General features: G+C 34.3%; 1 protein-coding gene across 2 annotated transcripts in view; it reads left to right on the top strand.

Moving 5' to 3' along the window:
- The window catches only part of LOC143228536 (BCL11 transcription factor A-like), a 115,691-nt gene that overhangs the window by 2,284 nt on the left and 98,415 nt on the right, over positions 1-14,992 (top strand). The gene's annotated exons all lie outside the window — the stretch shown is intronic.

Here is a 14,992-nt window from a genome sequence, read left to right as displayed (position 1 = left end):
AGACGGAAACGAAGCACAACATTTTATAAATCAATTTCAAACGTACTATTTGGCAAACTGTTGACTAGATCAAATTCGTAAACGTTCAAAATGTCTCTGACCAAACTTAGTGAACTTATAAATACATTCCCTGGTGCAATACATTCAGTTTAATACCCACAAACAAACTGATGTAGTGTTAACAAACTGCCATTAACAATCATTAAGCAGGATACAAGTTGTTTGTTTTGTTTTTCCATACTGATTGTCTTCAATATTAACCCAGTAGCTAACAGGAAGGTAAGTTCGTTTTACGATCTGACAAGTACATACACGTGAGCACAGACGCATGAAAATAACACAATATAATTAAAAATAGACAGCTGTGATATTCAAAGTATTCTTGTCAAATTACAAATTGATTTTATTGTATTATTTCGAATAAAAAAAGAATGCATTGCTTCTCATTTTGGTTGAGAGAAATCTTGCATTGAGTGTGTGTGTTTTCGCGTAGCAAAGCCACATCGGAGTATCTGCTGAGCCCACCGAGGGGAATCCAACATCTGATTTTAGCGTTGTAAATCCGTAGACTTACCGCCGTACTAGTGGGAGGCCTTTGTGGACAGAATACATGATTATAAATGTCATCTCGGTTGTCATTGAGAACAACGACAGACGTGATTGTTTAATTACGTGCACATATTGAGTAATTCTCTTAATTGTGTGTTACGCCAATTAATAACGGCACAATTATGATTTCTTTTTTTTTTTTGCAAAATACGTATTTTTGTTTATTGTGTTTTAGAGATAGTTTTGGATGTTTTCTAGAAAAAAAATTTCTTAAAACGTTTTCATATTTTTTCAATTAACGTTATTAACCTGTGTTGTATTAAGTAGATGTATCTTCTTGATGGAGTATTGTTGTTATTCAAACTTGTCAGCTTGAGTCGTTGTGTATAAAATACATTTATTTTCAAACTGTAAAGTACACGTTGAAGGACCTATCGAATATACTGGCTTCTCCAGTGTAGTCTAAATGGCCTGTGACATGACACTTAGAGCCATCTATCTGTTTATTACTGTAATCTAAAAATGATTAAGCCTAATGTCATTAAACTTTGCATCTTGAATTACCTTTAACTCCAGGCTTAAGCGATTATGTACTAACATTGTTGTACGACAATTAACTAATTACGGGGAAATTAAACAATGTTGATTCTTATTGTTAATATTATTCACAAAAATATAACTCGGGACACGCAAAAATGAGCCAATAATTTCTGACCTCCAAGTATGAACGAGTCACCAACTTGTTCGTGTAGTGTACGTTTGCATATAATTAAAAAACAATACTTTTGTAACTAAGCTGTAATTATATTGGATATATACACGAATGGGCGTTTCTTTGTCCAAAACTAGAAAAGAAAACTCGAGTCCTAAAGATTTTTTTTAAGAATCTCGTGACGTCAGAATGTATTTCATCAAATAACGAATGTTCATGATCAGAATATGAACGTTATATGTTTCATTTCAGGTATTCGTAATTACGACACTTTAAGCCCAAGAGAATAGATTTGCAAATATAACTATTTTAGATTATTCGTTAGCATACTTATATATATTATCATACACGTGCATTTGTCCATACATATATAAGATAAGAAATTAAATCACGTCTGTATACATTATATAACTTGACGTTGAATGTTTAAATAAACAAGACGTCTTTATATTAGTTCTTATTAAATTGAAAATATATCAATTTGTTTATTTATATGTATACAACTCACCCATTTACTTACGTAGCCCGCGCTGTGTTTTTCCCTGCTGTAATTACACACCATATGTTATCGTAACTTTTTTTATCGTGTGATGTAATACGATAAATCTATAATTCAATTATATTCCAAAGTTTAGGGACTAACCCTAAAGTTACCTGTCATTTCTTATAACTATGACTATACAGCTAGTGGTTTGTCTTTTGAATATAATTATCTCTTCGTCCCAGCTCATGTAATCCATCATCCTTTGATACAGTTTGAGGTGACGTCACAAGATATTCCTCTCTGTGCTACTGGAAATGTTCGTCACGAACTTGTCTTTATGTTATTATTTTTTATGTATCTAATTGAATATATTCGAGAGTTAACTGTTTTATCCACGTGGTTATTTACATGAAGACTCTGAGTAAGGCGTTAGTTGATACCTTTCTAGTTTGCCGTTTAACTTGTTTCTGAACCTTTACAGGCTTGATTACATCTTTAATTTTTAGTTGTTTTTTTTTCATCCTCAAATTGCCATTTAAAATGCCTGCTGGAGGAAATAATAATTGGTCTTGGTGATTTAATGTATTATTATAACAGTTTTTTCACTGCTTATTTTATTAACCTTCAATGCAAGAAATTCCATTAAAGATAATAAAGGGTGATATATTGTGATTTTGTTGTTGTTATCTCAGAATATTGTGGAATTTCTTGTGTTAAAATAAGAATGTCTAATGCTCTTAATTCCGATTGGTTGAGTTATTTATTCACTTATGCATTTCAGGAGTAAATTAGTGATCACCTTCAGCTAGTTTTACTGCAAGTATACTAAAAAGAGATATAAAGAATTGTAAACATTTTTAGCCGCGGCATAACGGTTCATAGAGTGGCTCTTTGCTTTGTTTTGTATTTTTTGTTTTTCGCGCAAAGCTACTCGAGGGCTATCTGCGCTAGCCGTCCCTAATTTAACAGTGCAAGACTAGAGGGAAAGTAGCTGGTCATCACCGCCCACCGCCAGCTCTTGGGCTACTCTTTTATCAACGAATAGTGGGATTGACCATCACAATATAACGGCTGATAGGGTGAGCATGTTTGGTGCGACCGTGATTCGAATCTGCGAACCTCGGATTACGAATCGAACGCTTTAACACGCTTGGCCATGCCGGGCTCAGGCTCTTTGTTTGTTGTTGTAGTTCAGGTATAAACGTTATGGTCATAGCTCCGTCATTTCTTGCCCGATTTGAGATCTAATTACAGTTTTGTACTCAGGAAGTAAAACCCTATCGATTTGTGTATCTGTCTATGCCCAAGGTTTCATAGATTAATTTACTCTAAAATATGTGTGTGTATTCTTATAGCAAAGCCATCATGAGCTATCTGCTGAATCCACCGACGGCAATCGAACACCTGATTTTAGCGTTGTGTATCCGTAGATTTACCGCTGTACTTATGGGAGACCGATGAGTAATAAAATGAAATCGAGTAAACGAGCGATCCACGCCCGGTATTGCTAACACACCAAAATATAGCTAATAAAAAAGGGAGAGAAAAAGACCTCGATGATTAATTTATTCTAATACTGCCTAAACAAATTTCAAGTACCGCGGCTACTGAAGATTCCCTCTTGGTTCTTTTTTTCAATACAAGAGATATGGGATGTTTTTAATTTTAAAGAAATATTTAGTTCAGTTGAAGGAAAAATATATTACTTCGAAAAGTCAAGGAGTGTTTGTATTTATTACTCTATGTTTCGTTTGATAATTTATTCAAAGCACAATAGGTAATATAAGATCGAAATTAATGTAGCACCTAGGATGTTTGATGATTGTGAACACCCCTGAAGAAGCTGTAAATGAACTGCAAGGAATATAAACAGTTCTCCATGAACACCCCTGAAGAAGCTGTAAATGAATAAAAGGAATATAAACAGTTCTCCATGAACACCACTGAAGAAGCTGTAAATGAATAAAAGGAATATAAACAGTTCTCCATGAACACCCCTGAAAAAGCTGTAAATGAATAAAAGGAATAAAACAGTTGCTCCATGAACACCCCTGGAGAAGCTGTAAATCAATAACAGGAATATAAACAGTTACTCCATGAACACCCCTGAAAAAGCTGTAAATGAATAAAAGGAATAAAACAGTTGCTCCATGAACACCACTGGAGAAGCTGTAAATAAATAACAGGAATATAAACAATTACTCCATGAACACCCCTGAAAAAGCTGTAAATGAATAAAAGGAATATAAACAGTTCTCCATGAACACCCTGAAAAGCTGTAAATGAATAAAGGAATAAAACAGTTGCTCCATGAACACCCTGGAGAAGCTGTAAATCAATAACAGGAATATAAACAGTTACTCCATGAACACCCCTGAAAAGCTGTAAATGAATAAAAGGAATATAAACAGTTCTCCATGAACACCCCTGAAAAAGCTGTAAATGAATAACAGGAATATAAACAGTTACTCCATGAACACCACTGAAGAAGCTGTAAATGAATAAAAGGAATATAAACAGTTCTCCATGAACACCCCTGAAAAAGCTGTAAATGAATAAAAGGAATAAAACAGTTGCTCCATGAACACCCCTGGAGAAGCTGTAAATCAATAACAGGAATATAAACAGTTACTCCATGAACACCCCTGAAAAAGCTGTAAATGAATAAAAGGAATAAAACAGTTGCTCCATGAACACCACTGGAGAAGCTGTAAATAAATAACAGGAATATAAACAATTACTCCATGAACACCCCTGAAAAAGCTGTAAATGAATAAAAGGAATATAAACAGTTCTCCATGAACACCCCTGAAAAAGCTGTAAATGAATAAAAGGAATAAAACAGTTGCTCCATGAACACCCCTGGAGAAGCTGTAAATCAATAACAGGAATATAAACAGTTACTCCATGAACACCCCTGAAAAAGCTGTAAATGAATAAAAGGAATATAAACAGTTCTCCATGAACACCCCTGAAAAAGCTGTAAATGAATAACAGGAATATAAACAGTTACTCCATGAACACCCCTGAAAAAGCTGTAAATGAATAAAAGGAATATAAACAGTTGTTCCCTAGAGTTATAAAGCCACTGTTATTTCTTTCGATTAGGTCTTTCTCGCTCCAACCAGAGCTACGTCAGTTGAACGTTTTAGGTTACTTTTAAACTCCTAAAATTATACTAAAATCCGAAACTTATTCTGGTTCGGAATTTGAAGAAAACCAAACTTTCGCCTCAAACTACTGATACCTTTCAATATCATAGACGTATATAATTGTTGGTAAAATAACAATACATTTCTGTGAATAGATAAATATATATGTATATATACTGTAACTGTTGAACATCAATAATGCTGGGCTTTTTATATCTTACTTAAAGTGATTATATGGTTGGTTTTTCTACGTGCCAGTGTAACCTTGAGATAGGAAGGTTTCGACAGCTGCTAGTTCTGAAAGCTCCCTCGTCTTCACTCACGAAATTTTATGCTATAGCCTGTGTGGCAGAATGTATTTACAGTGCAGTATCCACCGCAGTTCATGTACATGTACTAAAACGGTAAAATGACCTCCTGCTGTGGATCTGCGCCTATAGTAGGCATCTAATTAACTAACAAATTTGTTTTACTGTGTGAAAAATTACTCGCTTCTATCCTCCGTTAAAATACTTTACATAACAATGTGATTTGCAAGTACGTGAAAATATATTTTTTTATGAAATTCAAAAAGAAAACGGCAACTAAACTATCCAATATTTATTCACTTGTTTTCTAAAACCATTTACAGCCACGTCACAGCGACTCATATAATGACTGAGTTTTTACTTGTTGTTTTATTTTTGTTTAATTTTTCTGATCGCAGTAAAACTTTTGAAGAATAATAAGGTAGAATAGGGTGCACGTGCGTCTCATGATTAGTGTTGTTGACGCACAAAATTATAGCTAATAAAAAAAAAGGTCTCATAGATTAATTTAATTTATCTTACCTTAAAGTGCCGCGGCTATTGAAGGCTACCTCTTATTTACTATTAGAACCAGATTATCAGGTTAAAATAAGTTGTTATACAATTCTTTATTAAAGATATATTTGTCTTTCAGTTGTTCACATGATACTTGTAGTTGTTCTTTATATGTTTCTTCCTTTTGCAGTATATTTCTTTCAGCTGTTATCGATGTTTTAAGGTTTTATACTTGCATACCAGCAATACGTTACTGCTGTTTGTACTCGTTAAAATAGACTTCGTACATATAAGAAATTCGTCATAATATTCGACTTGACAACATATCTTGACTGGTTTAAATTATGTGAACTTCGCACGATAGAAGTTTGTTTCGTTTTTGAATTTCGCGCAAAGCTACACGAGGGCTATCTGCGCTAGCCGTCCCTAATTTAGCACTGTAAGACTAGAGGGAAGGCAGCTAATCATCACCACCCACCGCCAACTCTTAGGCTACTCTTTTACCAACGAATAGTGGGATTGACTGTCACTTATAACGCCCCTCAAAATTCTTGAAATTGGGCAGCATACTTTACAGTGTTAAGACAGGTTATCTAAATTTTAAAGTACACGTACTACGTATATACAAAAACGTTTCCTTTTACTTGATACAAAAATGTTTTGTTATTAGTATTAAGAGCCGAAATTTTAACCTTTCAGGGACGTATCTGCAAACTTTGTGCGATTTAAAGATGAAATTTTATGACTAGACAAGTGTTTAGTTTTTTGCACTAAAAATGTCAGTAACATACTTTTTTTTTTCCTACTCTGACTTCAAATGGGAGGATTGTTGTGGAAAAAGAACACGCACACCATGTAGACGTTAAAAGGTTCCTACCAAGGTAAACACTAAAACAATCTGTCGGCCAATATTTGTTTTATATTCGTTGTTGAAACGCTACGCCCGAGATTTATAACCTTGCACAAAAAATCTTATTATCCTTTACCATGGTAACTTTACACAACTTGAGGTTATTGTTATCAGAACCACATTCTTATGTAAGTATGTGCCACTTTTCTCTGTGTTAGATTGTGAATTACGATTGGACTTTCTTATGTGTACATTTCTGTTATCTATCGGCTTTCATTGGGTGTGAGAAAGGTGGAGAATTGAGAGATAATTCACAAACTTGTTGATAAGTAACATTCGATGAGTTACCAACGAAATAAAGAACAGACATAAAGGCTATTATAGTTTACACTTAGTTACGCCATAATGGTTTCCACATCTGATAAACAAATCTGATGAGCTGTAAGACTGGCTACCTGAACAGCCTCCCACTAAATTTGAATTTTAGTGACCAGGTGGGTTAAGGCGTTCGACTCGTAATCCGAGGATCGCAGGTTCGAATCCCCATCGCATGAAACATGCTCGACCTTTCAATCGTGGGAGCGTTATAATGTGACGATAAATCCCACTATTCGTTGGTGAAAGAGTAGTCCAAGAATTGGCGGTGGGTGGTGATGACTAACTACCTTCCCTCTAGTCTTACACTGCTAAATCAGGGACGGCTATCGCAGATAGCCCTCGTGTAACTTTACGCAAAATTCAAAGCAAACCAAACCTTCCAAGAATGTTTTGCCTTAAATAATTTCTACAATTACAATATAATTTTATAGTTTTTTAACTAGTTTATACAGTTAAAGCATGTCTTGTCTGTCTTCCAAGATAGACAGTGAAGCAATCATTCGTGGAAGTTTATTATCAGTTTCAATATATCACCATTTCCAAAAACGTCATCTCAGGATCTCGTCTTTCAAGAATTTCTTGTACCAGTTGTTGGATTATTGTTAGTTTTAGGATATTATCATTTCCAGAAGATTCTTTTTTAATATTCTCTCTCTGAAAGTCCTTTATTTTCAGAGCTTTCGTTTGTTTTTGTTCTCCTGTTTGTATCCACTGAGAAGGTTTGTCTGGTGAGGTGTGAGAAGTTTTATTAAAAACAAGACTCATAATTTGAAATTTTATCATCATTTTATTCATTTCTAATGGAAATCCAACCGCGATAATTTATCTTTAATAGAACGCCTTTGTTCTTTGATATATTCCATTATCTTGAGGTGTAGTGTAACATTAATCTAAATATACAAAGATGAAATGTGTATTTGTTTACGCCCTAACTTTTCCAAACCTATTGGGCTAATCTTAACCAAAATTTGTATGTAAACACTACACACTGCGAGAAACGTCCTAACGGAACCAAACTTGAACTTAATCCTATTTCTATTTTATAAATCCTGTTGGCTAATTACACCCACCATATTGAATCAATCTCAAACAGTCTTAGCAGGTTGACGCATTAGACAATGCTGAATATTCTAAAGAGATTCCAGCTCGGAGCACAAAAGTTGCTGCACTAGTTCTCAAACAACCATGTTTTTCACATGGTGAATGTGATGTAGACTGTTCAAGGGTGGGATCACCTTAAGTTACTTATTAATTAATAGATGGAAAACAAACTGCAAATGTTGTTTGTAAAGAAGGTTTCTCATAATTTTGTCTGTGTTCAAGACGCAAAACAGTAATTCACTAAATGTGCAGTGATTAACATTTTCACAGATTATCCACTAAGACCTGGTAAAATCAACATATAATATTCATTCTAGTATTAAGTTCCTAGTAGCTCGCACTTAATCCAATGTTACTCTCTGGTGACGAGCTGCTTGTGGAACGTTCATCTTGCCGAGAGCTTTCCACCTAGACAATGTAATAAAATATTCTCACCACTAAGCATCGTGTTATCCAATTACTACATTAAAGGTGAGATGTTTTGATCAACATTGCAAGCACCTGGCACATAGTTAGAAATACTTCAAAGCATAGCCCCAGTGTTTATCAAAATCCATTACAATAAACAAATTGACTTACAACAAGGGTTATGCAGAAGTTCAATGTAGTCCTTCTCCGAGAAGATTTATCGAAGCGTTGTTTACATTAGTGTCTTTGTCTATGTGTAAGCACACGTGTAGGAGTACTTTTCTCAAAGTAGCAGTTAGAGTTTGAAGTGACTGCAAGAAGAAACGATCTCCAGTATTATAGTCAATGAGTTAGAGAAACAACTAGAATAAACCTGAAATAAAGAGAAATGAACCTATAGGTCACAGCAGATCAAAATCACTGCTAATGTAGGGCCTGGCATGGCCAGGTAGTTAAAGTACTCGTCTCTTAATCTGAAGGTCGCGGATTCGAATTCTCGTCATACCAAACATGCTCGCCCTTTTAGTCGTGGGAGCGTTATAATGTCACGGTGAATCCCACTATTCGTTGGTAAAATAGTAGCCCAAGAGTTGGCGGTGGGTGGTGATGACTAGTCGCCTTCCCTCTGGTCTAACACTGCTAAATTAGGGACGTCTAACGCAGATTGTCCTCGTGTAGCATTGCGCGAAATTCGAAAACAAAACAAAACTGCTAATGTAAGGAAAAACATTTTTGATCTTAAGTTGGTAGCTAATCAAACCATATTCCAGGCCACAGAAGGTCAAATGTCAGGACCTCTTCCTTGTTTATAATTCTATACAGATCCTTTCTTCATTTAGAAGTGGATTCATCATTTGTACATAGGTTGTAGAAGTTAAGATGTTGTGTATGTTAAAAATGGGAAAGATTAGAACAAATTAAAGTCCTTGTAATGTTCGAACAGATCGTTACTGTTATGTAGATTTCTAGACGAATTGTAACTGCATCCAGCTAAACCCTGTTTATATAATTTCTCTAAAAGCAAAAAATTCAAATATTCTTTAAACTATAGAAAATTTTCGGTTATTGCGTACATTACCATCTTATTTCCTACTTTGTACACAATTAATACATAAATATATGTTGCATAAACAACTTAAACCATTTCAATTAGTGAATTTTACCATAGATTGGATTATTAGTACTAATTAATACATCAGATTTGGCAAGCCTATTTTAAAGCTAAAATTGCTGCTTCATTGTTTAAAGTTAGAATTTGAAACTTATTTAAAAGTCGAAAGTTGTGCTTACTTGAACCTTGGTTGTTTTCTAATTCGTCTTTCAAACACTTTAATTGGTATTACATATTTTTGCTTTCAGTTTTGGAGACTATTAAGAGTTTATAAATACCATTTAAACTCAGACTAATTAGTATTTAGATAGATTTTCTTTGAAATACGTATTAAGGTAATGACTTTCACGTGTTAATGAGGTTACTATCACGCGTGCAGAGAAAGATATGGAAAGACTATTTTTCTATTGAAATTTAATATGCGTCTACACTAAAATAAATGATCGGTTCTCTTCTTTTCTAAAGTATGTCTTCTTCGGTAATCTGTCTTGTATTGCATCATAATAACACTGAAAATAATTTTTATCGCATTATATTAGAATCATGCAGTAACTGTTAGGCTTAACTAATGCATTAGAATACATTTTTACCTCAAGTGGTTTTTTTGTCATTATGAATTAGGCTTACGTGGCATCCATGCTCCATAACCTCATGATAGATATATAATATTCTTATTTATTTTCCTAATATTTTTATCACAAGATGAGCCTAATGAGCCTTATTGTTTGTAAACTGTTTTCTACGAGAATATTTGGTATCTGTGACGAGGCTACGAACTATGGATGTTGCTTATTGTTGACGCTTACTGACTGTAGACTATTGTCTCGGTATTATCATACGAAATTGGTCAACTAAATTAAAAAACCTCAATAGAAGTGAAACCTGTGCTGTTTACTTTGTTATTTTCATCAAGAAATTCTGTGAGGTTATGTACTTGTAAGGATAAAATCTGACTTCCAAGTGATTTGATATATGCAGAGATGTCGAAGATAATAACTTACTGTTATTTCAAATAATAATAAGTGAATGTCTTAAAGCTTAAATAACGTTAATAATGAATCAGTAATATAGAAAAAATTCTTATGCCGTTCCAGTACAAATGATACCGATTTGTTGGCTTATGTAAACATTATATGATTCCATTTTCGATTATACTGGACATCAACTGTGGTTACTTAGAAGCCTCCAGACGCGGTTATTCCAACTTCCTGTCCGTTGCTGGATTATGATGAATCCAAAATTAGACAGCGTTAGGGGTATTGTAACATTTATAGGAACACAATAATAAAAACTCATGAAAATCAATTTTTCGCGATATTCTGGAACATTATCCGGATATAGTTAAAGTGATATTATTCCGGATATAGTTAAAGTGATATTAGCATTCACTAAAATATCAATAATGAATTTTTATCATTTAACAAGATCAAAGTTTTTATTTTGTTGCAACTTCTGGTCTATTATCTTAAACTTTTCCTGTGTTATATTATCTACTTGCAGTGTTTGTTGTAGAATACTAAACAGTTTTGTGTTAGCATAAAGTTCCGCGATGGGCTACTTGCGTTAATTTTAGCCACAGTAAGAATCGAACTCCCAGTCTATAAGCCTTAAGCTCATCACGGAGCTACAGACGGACTAAAGTTGTTGTTGTTCGTGACAGACAGGTACAGTCATTCTATCTCCTGAACAGTTTAAACTTCTATTACAAACCAGTAGATTGGGGGGGTTAGAAAGTAAGAGTCTGGTCCACCTGGCCAGAGCAGAAGTGATCAACTTTCTCTTTCTGTACGTTAGTATCGGTTATCCACCTTACTGAACAGGTAGGTAGGTAGGTCACTGTACAGTTTCTTCTTTTTTCGTTGCATAATTCGCCATGCATTATGAAAGCAATAAATCTCAGCGAAACGTTTTCTTCTTTTTTAGAATAAAAGGTCAAAGGAGAGAAAAAAAACCTCCATTCTTGTGTATGTCCACCTGGTCTAACGATGCCCTCTACCCCGATTCAGAACATTTTCTATGGCACGTTTTAATATCTTCTTTTTTTAAAGGCCAGTAGCCTTTGAATTCATTTTTTTTTCCAAAAGGCAGATGTAATTCAGACCCCTAGCTGAGAAGCTTGTCGACGAAAAAAAAAACAACAACTCAGAGCAGCTGGGGCGGCGAGCTGGGGTATACTATGGTACGACCTCTTAAAGAAGAAACTGGACGTAAAGAAGAGAAAGCCACTCCTATATACCCCCTGCTCCTTGCCTCCCCCTCCCTCCCCATAAACAAGTAAGTCATTTGGACACCAGTTGCGTTTCCTAAAAGTATTTTGCATCATTTATCAAATTGCCTTATACTGCAGAAAACAGAAGTTTGGGTCGCTAGTTTATTCAAACAGCATTAGAGACATTGTGGTCAACTGTATTCTTACGTTAAGAGTCCGATATTTTGTTTTTTATCTGTGAAACAGAGGCTGTTTGTTCCTTATGATCAGGAAATGTACTAACATTGTGTACTAAGTATTGAAGCCACCCCTTTTAGTATCTTGACCATATCGTTTCTTTAAGTTCATATGTCCTACTTAGCCTTTACAAACTGTAAGGTTTTGGTCCAAGTTGTTTATCTATGTGTGTTGTTTCGTTTATTATTTGCATTTACAGGTGTTTATTTTATAACTTCAGTTGTCTTTATGCCGACTAAAATGTCAAAGAAAGACCTTATTTTATAATTTTCAATAAACTTTTCAAAACATCTTTTAAAGCCGTCGTTTGTAAACAAAGCTTCAAACAAAGTAGTGAGCCAAGGTAACTCAGGAAGGGGAGAAGTTAAAGTTTAAGTATGATTTTTATGATTATTTTCGTGGTGTATACTGTTGTATAGCTGGTATGCTTTTTTACCTTTAAATAAAACCTCACCACTAGAAAACGTGAATTGTTATCTGTCGAGACGCAAGAGTGGCGTAACCGAACGAACAAACACGTTTTTCTCACGTTACCCAAGGCATTCTTTACTCTCTCCCCTCCCCATCCTTTTTTTAAGCCGTGTCCAGACGGCGGTTTTGAAAATCAGCTGCTCTGTAAACGGAGAGGCTTGTTGGAGCCAGCCCAGTGGTCAGAGTCTGAGGACTCACTATGGGTTTGCTTTCCCACCCTGTGCATTGCTAGTACTCGGGAACGTCACAAACAAAAAAAAAAGCATGAGAAAGGGACACAGAATAAGGGCAAAGCAGCGTTTAAACAGACTGGCCTTTCTTTATTCATTTACTTATTGTGGTACGTATAGTGGCTTTCATCTCAGTTTTAGAACAAGTCGTAACTTTGTCTCGCCTAATCATGGTTATTGTCCCAGCAAACACAGGTTGACCTGTAAAAAAGCGACTACCATTTAACGATTTCCAGTCCGTTATTTAGGGCTAACGACACTGTGACTGAAGAACATCCAGCGGTTGGGTAATAATACATAAGAAATACGTATGTGTTCTATAGCCCAGGTTTACGACCCGGAAATTTTTACCTGAGGCACAAAACTAGTTTTATTTAATAATGATGGAAATTATAATATTTGAGCAAGTACACCAAGAAGTATTTCAACTAAGTAATACGTACGTCTAGAAGAATACGTTGTTGCTTTGATGCTTGTTTTAACCTGTTTTATTATTATATACAGGAGAAACATATCACATATGAACAAACTTCTACTTGGATTTTCGAGACAATAAAATATGAACACCATGTTCAGTTAGTGTCACGTAACTGAGTTATAATTTAATGCATTATAAAGTGTTTTATTCTATTTTTCAAATCTTTTTTTGCCTTATTTCCGTTCTGAAATAACCCAACTAATTATAGACAATGAAAAAACGTGGTTTGCTTGAATATCTTATTGTTTTACATTTCAGATCGTCTATAACGATGGTACGTATACAACTATACTGATGATAGATAGTATAGCATTAACCTTCTTTACTTTGTATATCTTACCCTCTAAACAATGTATAATATAATGCTATTATTATACAGCATTATGTTATAAGGAAGGTTAATGCTATATTATACATTGTTTAGAGGGTAAGATAGACAAAGTAAGAAAGGTTAATGCTATATTATACATTATTTAGAGGGTAAGATAAACAAATAATATAACATTTTTTACATTGTCTATCTTACCCTCTAAAAATATGTAATACAGCATCAACATTTTTATTTCGTCTATATTACCAGCTACAAATATCAAATACAACATCAATTTCTTACGTCTACCTATTTTACTTTCTGAACGATGTGTAATATACTGGGCACGAAAGTACAATACATTATTATGGTTTTTCGAAATATACTTTGTTTTTATGTTAACGCACTTTCCAGGCCAAACTGTGAAGTTTAATTTGTACTTTGAATACTAATTGGCTTTTAAGTCATTAGGGGGAGTTTGTGTTTAAACTTGACAAAATTTACCATATTTCAATGAAGCAAAAAGAAAACCTTAGTCCTACATAATTTTAATTATTATATATGTTTAACATTGTAAGGATTCAAATGACGAGTTATGATCACGATTTTCATTAAACATAGGTAGCAAACAGTGAAGAGATATAAGCATTTAATGAACTGAATTTGAAACTTGTAATCGGGGTTTATTTTATTAACAAATGGCCTAGTGATTATGTTTCCTTGAACTGTTAAAATGTGTGTGTGTAATGAAATACGTTACAGTTGGGCAAGTGGCATTAATAATGTTAATGGCTTATTAATATGTATGAATGAGTATTACAAGACAGAATGTAGTGTTTCAATAGAAGCATTACACGGTGGAATATGGTGTTTCAAAAACAGCGTTACACAGTAGAATGTAATGTTTCAATAGAAGCATTACACTGTGAAATATAGTGTTTCAAAGGCAGCATTGCACAGTATAATGTAATGTTTCAATAAAAGCATTACACTGTAGAATATGGTGTTTTAAAGACAGCGTTACACAGTAGAATGTAATGTTTCAATAGAAGCATTACACTGTGGAATATGGTGTTTCAAAGACAGCGTTACACAGTAGAATTTAATGTTTCAATAAAAGCATCACACTGTGGAATATGGTGCTTCAGAGGCAGCATTACACAATAGAATGTAATGTTTCAATAGAAGCATTACACTGTAGAATATGGTGTTTCAAAGACAGCGTTACACAGTAGAATGCAATGTTTCAATAAAAGCATCACACTGTGGAATATGGTGCTTCAGAGGCAGCATTACACAATAGAATGTAATGTTTCAATAGAAGCATTACACTGTAGAATATGGTGTTTCAAAGACAGCGTTACACAGTAGAATGCAATGTTTCAATAAAGCATCACACTGTGGAATATGGTGCTTCAGAGGCAGCATTACACAATAGAATGTAATGTTTCAATAGAAGCATTACACTGTAGAATATGGTGTTTCAAAGACAGCGTTACACAGTAGAAT

The sequence above is a fragment of the Tachypleus tridentatus genome, chromosome 1 (genome assembly GCF_004210375.1).
Source record: "Tachypleus tridentatus isolate NWPU-2018 chromosome 1, ASM421037v1, whole genome shotgun sequence".
Classification (NCBI taxonomy): Eukaryota; Metazoa; Arthropoda; class Merostomata; order Xiphosura; family Limulidae; genus Tachypleus; species Tachypleus tridentatus.
Note: the sequence above shows the minus strand (reverse complement) of the source record. Positions and strands in the feature narration are given on the sequence as shown.